This window comes from Schistocerca serialis, chromosome 6, assembly GCF_023864345.2.
Source record: "Schistocerca serialis cubense isolate TAMUIC-IGC-003099 chromosome 6, iqSchSeri2.2, whole genome shotgun sequence".
NCBI lineage: Eukaryota > Metazoa > Arthropoda > Insecta > Orthoptera > Acrididae > Schistocerca > Schistocerca serialis.
The window spans coordinates 110,926,092-110,932,993 of NC_064643.1; the positions used below are offsets into that span (position 1 = coordinate 110,926,092).

The following is a 6,902-nucleotide window of genomic DNA, read 5'->3' on the forward strand; positions in this document are numbered from 1 at the left end:
TTACTTCACCGTCCCCATCTCTTCTCCTCCCTCCCCGCTCCATGAGATAACTAGTAAAGCATTACGATATTAGAACAAAAGTATACTTTTAAGTATCACAAGAGCATAACATTCATATATCGACATGGTTGTATGGATTATTTTTGTTGTCTTTCGTGGGTTTCTCCTAATAATAAGTCCTGTCGATGCAGCTTGTGACGACTGCACGTTCCATACGATATGTGGTTTTCACGGACATGGTACGATGGAGAACTGCGACTCTGTGTGGAGAAAGTGAAATGAGGCGCCGTCGAGAGCCACAGGGTGCAATGGGAAATGCTGGAATAAACTGGAAACGCGGCCAAAGATCATCGACTGACATTTGCAAAATAGTCGACAGTGGCACTAGGCCACCATTCTCTCTGGACGATAGAAATCTAGCGAGCGAGGTGGCGCAGTTGTTAGACACTGGACTCGCATTCGGGAGGACGACGGTTGAATCCCGCGTCCGGCCATCCTGCTTTAGGTTTTCCGTGATTTCCCTAAATCACTCCAGGCAAATGCCGGGATGGTTCCTCTGAAAGGGCACGGCCGACTTCCCTCCCCATCCTTCCCTAATCCGATGAGACCGATGACCACGCTGTCTGGTCTCCATCGCCAAGCAACCAACCAACCGACAGATATCTTTTTAATAGAAATAATTTTGAAGTTTTTGTAAATAATGCTATTAATACGATCAAAACTTATTTGATTAGAAGATTCATGGACAAATCGATGTTCTGTAGTGGTATGCTCCGCGTATAAACTGTTGATGGAAACACAGCAACTTATGCGTGTTATTCTGGCTTAATGTTCTTTTACAACGGTTTTTTAATCTTTATGCTTTATTATTTATCTTCGTACATATCACAGGCAATTTTTATTTGTTTTTAGATAACTTTTACTTAGTCATTCTTTTTGAAGAAAAAAATAAAAAAATTCCTCTGCACTCTTGCCACAATTTACATCTATTTAAATCGTTGCAATGACTTTTAGTATACGACACAATGTCTTCGTTAAGCGAGATTGACAAATGTGTGTCGGCGGTTCGAAACTGTTTATATTATAAGGCTGCATTGTATACCATACTTTAGCTTGTAGCGAAACAGCGTTAATTTTACATTCGCATACTGTTTTCGATTTATGAAATGGTTTAATAATGATTATTTAATGACAATGATGGGTACGAAACGCTAGCAAAACACTGTAAAAATAAACTATGATTAAAAACTGCATTATGATTTCAATGTTTTATACGGTACCTAAGGATTAAAAAAATCGTGGTAATTAAGTATGCGCTGTTCCTATGTTTTATTTTTATAAAACGAGTAGCAATCTGCCAAAGAAATGAGGAAGCCATAAGGCCTTACGACGGAGAGCTTCTTCACTTGTCGTTCAGACTTGTGAACGCCTGCCTCTGTTACAAAAAGAAAAATCTTCTGAAAACATGTTGAATGAACAGAGTTTAGCAGCCTCAGTTTTTTAGTAAATTTAAAAGAAACAAACCAATTACTAATAGTGCAACCATTTGATAACATAATCCGAATTTGACAAAAATTCGTTTTCTAAATTATATTCAATATAACTAATAATATCTTTTGAAATAATAACACCTGTGTATTTGTAGAAACGCAACACCTTAACATATGAAATTCTTTGATTTGTGTTTACAAAATGTGCTATAAAAAGAAAAATCTATGTATATTTCGATAAACATGTTTACTCATAGTGTGCTTCAAAAACCATGTATACACACTGGAAACAATACGTTATTTGTCGATTTGTATAAGTTTTGTAAACTTGTATTCACAATGTGCCTTCTTTGTAATTCGCCACTGCAATTTTATCAGGCCGGAATTGACCTAAATCTGGAAAAGTAATTGATGCAAACTATCAAAGCAGCTGAGAATGAGTCCCTGAGTTCGAAATGCTTCGTGCATTGAAATAAAATCACGATTGTGTCTGAAGACGGTTGTCGGTTATTTTACGAAAATAATATATTCACGGAAGAAACAGTGCTATAAATGGATAAAATTAAGTTAATTTCATTTGTTTAAGTTCATTTACTAGAAGTTTCAAGATTAAAGTAACTTCAGTATAATGGAAATTACTTACATAATTTTGTCTTCACAAAGTTTGTAAAATAAAGTCTGAAACGGAAGTCATTTAAGAACTTCTTAGTTTCATACTGGTACAAAAAGCTACAGTTACAGTTATGGAGATATGAATTCATTTCCTGTTTTAAGTTCAATGAACAGACTTACTTTCAGACATCCTCCCTTCAGAATTTAGCTACCGTTATTGGCACGTAGAATTATTGGTTTCCAGCAAGAAGGGTCTCAAGATGAGTTAGTATTGGTTCCTAACCGAATAGTTAATGCTGTCACTGTACTTTAGTAGGAAACATGACTTAGTTCAGGATTATTACGGGTAATAGAGAAGTGAAGTGTATACATTGCTTTCTGGATACAAAGACGCCCTAGTTTGTCCACTAAACGGTCCGGTAGAAGTACGACATCAAATGGTTGGTTCAAATGGCTCTGAGCACTGTGGGACTTAACATCTGTGGTCATCAGTCCCCTAGAACTTAGAACTACTTAAACCTAACTAACCTAAGGACGCCACACACATCCATGCCCGAAGCAGGATTCAAAACTGCAACCGTAGCGGTCACACGGTTCCAGACTGAAGCGCCTAGAACCGCACGGCCACACCGGCCGGCCAGAAGTACGACATTATGATTAATATTCAGACAGGTTCAAACGCAGTTAACGTTAGTAAGCGAGTTCAGTTTACTCTAAAATAGGATTCAAAATATTAATATTATTGCTTTTAGTAGCGAGTGTAATGTTATACGTTACAATAGACAGCCAAATATTTAGCAACGCTAAGCAGTTTAACAGTTACGACTAGACACACATAACAAATGACAATAAGAGAACGTAATAATTACTAGCATAAAGAGGCTGTAGGGTCATTATAAGCTATCACCAAAAACTTTAGTAATTGTTTCTTACAGAATGTTTTAGCTCTGTACTGTGATTTATTGAGCTATGTACTGCGATCTTAGAACAGTCTGATGATGGTACACAGTACTGCAACTGACAGGCATTGAACAAAATAAAAGTGCTAATAGAGAACAAAGAAAATATTTTTTTCCACGTTCTGTTGATCGCTGTTCCGACCGACAGTACGTCGAGAATATGTTAATCTTTCATTCCCTGCTCCCACTGAATCTATGTCCATACATGTTCGCAGGTGTACAGGGTGCGCAAAACTATTTTAGTCCGGCAGTACAAGTATTTGTTAACGCCAAACAAGTTTTTGAAGTTATTATTACAACGGGTTTTACGCTGCAACCCTTTCTCCTCTCATGTTGTACGTCTGATCATTAATATCGATTACTACAGTATTCTGTTTTACGTATTGAAAATTTTATTTTGTTATATCTCTTTATCTCTGAACTTAATATAAATATAGATAACTGTGGCCAGTTGTTTACAATATATTTATTATATCCTCTCTGTTCTTCTCTGAACTGAACATAAATACAGATAACTATGACGTGTTATTCACGACATACGCCTTCATTTCTATGAACTAAATTTTTAGTCTTTTCACGTTCCTTTCCAGACTAGACGTGCAGCAGTTTAGTTATTCAGGTTTACTGCATAATGTTGGATATTACAAGTTATTTTTTTGTGACAAGAAAATACGAAACAGTTTAGTGTGTCCCTTGTATGTTAGCTACACTAAAAATTTGTCGAAACCTTAATGTCTTCATTACTGTGACAGTATGCGTGATATTAGTGTTAATACCCGCCTGACAGCTACCATTTGCATTGGTTGTCGACCACAGAATTAATCACTACTCATTATTATCACAGAGAGTCACCATACATCCATCAGCATGTGCAGTGGCATAACATTCTTCGCTTGCTAACAGCTCTTTGGTTTTCGTGTAGATATAATAATCGATGTGTGGCGCAATATACTGAACTGGATTGGTGTTACATGAATGTTGAAAAATATCCAGGGAGATTAACTTACAATTTACATCTCCAAGACTTCTGATCTGCTATGCTGTTTTCACCGACACCGACACCAAGGGCCTAAAATTGCAACACATTCGCTATAACTGCTCGCCTTAAAAATTAATTATTTTTTAAATAGAACTATGCTCACTGACACTGAAAAATAGATATAGAGTAAATTACAACTTCAAAAATATTTCTTCAAGTTTCTCGTACAGGTAGTCTATGAGCAAATCAAAGTTTGGAAACTGTAAATACCGGCATCTGCGTGGACTACGTATGAGCCCTAACGTAAGGAAAAAAGTGAATAAGAATGCTTTATATTCTGTAGAACAACAAGAATTTGACTTCAAAGGCCGACCCTGAGATTCAATACGAGCTGCCAGTCTGCCATGTAAACACATACGTGATAGCATTCCATCAGACATTTCAGTGCACGACGCGGTAATACTCAGTCGTGAGTGAAGCTCTTTCTGAGATCACGAGAAAGGCATCGTTATTCACTACTAGTATTGGCTGTTTATGGAAACTCCATTCTTCCCTTAGTATTAGCAGTTACTATGTTTTATCAGAGAAGAGTGACGCATTCGTTTGCTAGGAAAGATGGTCACGTCGGTTGTTTTGCTGAATCGACAGAGGTTTCTGAATGGATGTTTTATATAAATTCGTCAGTCGTGAAATATTCACACACTGCGCCCGCACGTACCAAATGGCAAACTGAACGCCAACGAGGTCAGCTCATTCGGGTATGGCTGACTGGGAGCAGACAATAGCACTGCGGGAAGCGGGCACCTGGCCGCAGGAACACAGCAGACAGCGCAGGGGACAGTGGAAACGCGAATAAACTACTGCCTTGGCAAATATAAATGGCCCGCTGTCACCCAAAAAATACAGGGCAAGCACAAAAGACTTTACATTTTCAAAAATTACTACGAAGGAAACGGTACAGCTTAGTCACTTTAAACCTAATCTTGTTAATTGAGTATGTCTGGAAGTTGTTGTACTTATTTTACTGGGACTCGTTACGTGCGCTTCGAGTAAGAAGGCAGATGTCGAGACAATATTCATACTCTTCCCAAACCTTTTGCAACATGTCAATGTTCATGGACGCTACTGGAGCTATGATCTTTCACATAACCTTGTAAGGTGGCAGATTAAATGGTCAATTTCGCACCTTACATGAGAGTTTTTATATGTTGTAACGGGAAGGTGAATAGGACACCTAACTTGCTTCAGCGAAAATGAGCAGATTTGCCCATAAGTATATAATGCAAAGGGATGACACTCAATCGATGGTATTAACACACTGATCCTATATACTGCATGTCAATGAGCAAGAGGTGAAACAAGCAGCTAGAGGAAACGTTTTGTTCGGAAGCAGGTGTGAGCAAGCACGAAGGGCGCACCATGGGCAGTACAATGGAAAGCTCTTAGGACGCGTCCAGCGGCGAGAGTCAACGAATGGGCGCCAGATGACTCATGCAAGAGAGCAAGTAGTGGGCCAGCAAAATGAGATGAAAAGAAGCTTTGGAAAACTGCGTTTTGGAATTTACAAATGGATACGAACAAACCAGAGATGCAGTTGATCATGTGAACAGCATATGGTATGCTCATGCTGTATGCATGTAACTTTTGGACGTCTGGAGTGGGCACAAAATGTCCGACTGGTGGAAACGAACTAAGAAAGAGTAATGTGCCAAGATTTGGATGCAGCTTAATGGTAAGGCCTTTGCGATTGGTAGAGAGAGTTTCCACAAAATAAAAGGAACGCTCCTATTGGTCAGAAAAAGCCGTGATGTGGAGCATGAAAGGACCAAGGTGGGGGACAGTTTTGTTACTAGAGAGACAAGACCGAAAATTTCGAGGACATTCTCCTCTGAACTGGCGTCAAGTGCAGAATGGGGTGCATAATGCTCTGTACGATGCAGAGGAGAAATTTTGGTGAACACTGCATTCACTGCGGCTGACATTCAACTAGATATTAGCTGTAGCGTCGTTGAGCTCCGACTGCGGAGAAACGAACCAGCCACTTAGTTAACTGTTCTTGTGAAAACTGAGAGGCCATTGTAACATGTACACTGCTCCAGCCATGCATGTGCATCTCGCCATACTTCAAGACTAGGGACGAGTGCATGTTTTCTCACCTCACGAGAAATATAGGAGAGTGTCTGCTGATAAAATAGGCAAAGGTTTTAATTAGCTTTTATAGGAATTTCAGGGGACGAGAGCAGCCATGCAGACGACAACTCATAGCAGCTAAGATAAATAGCACGAGCAGAGGCGTAACGTTCTCGTTCACCAGCTTGCGACCACTGTGAACTCGAGCAGCCTTGGGTAATCTTTTGCTCAGCTTGCCACAAAAACTAAACAACCTCCGCAGACTTGATTGTCATCCTAAATAGTACCGGACTTAGAACCGGAATCAGATAACTTATCGTAATATTGGCCAACTTCATCATGTAGTAGGCAACGACCTTGCCGCAGTGGATACACCGGTTCCCGTGAGATCACCGAAGTTAAGCGCTGTCGGGCGTGGTCGGCACTTGGATGGGTGACCATCCAGGCCGCCATGCGTTGTTGCAATTTTTCGGAGTGCACTCAGCATCGTGATGCCAATTGAGGAGCTACTCGACTGAATAGTAGCGGCTTCGGTCAAGAATACCATCATAACGACTGGGAGAGCGGTGTGCTGACCCCATGCCCCTCCTACCCGCATCCTCCTCGGAGGATGACACGGCGGTCAGGTGGTCCCGATGGGCCACTTGTGGCGTGTAGACGGAGTGCTCATGATGTTGTTGTTGTTGTGGTCTTCAGTCCTGAGACTGGTTTGATGCAGCTCTCCATGCTACT

The 6,902-nt window shown here is 40.1% G+C and overlaps 1 pseudogene; it reads left to right on the top strand.

Annotated features, from left to right (window-relative positions):
• The first annotated feature begins 6,517 nt into the window (after positions 1 to 6,517).
• LOC126485499 (5S ribosomal RNA) lies at positions 6,518 to 6,635 on the top strand (annotated as a pseudogene).
• Positions 6,636 to 6,902: the final 267 nt, after the last annotated feature.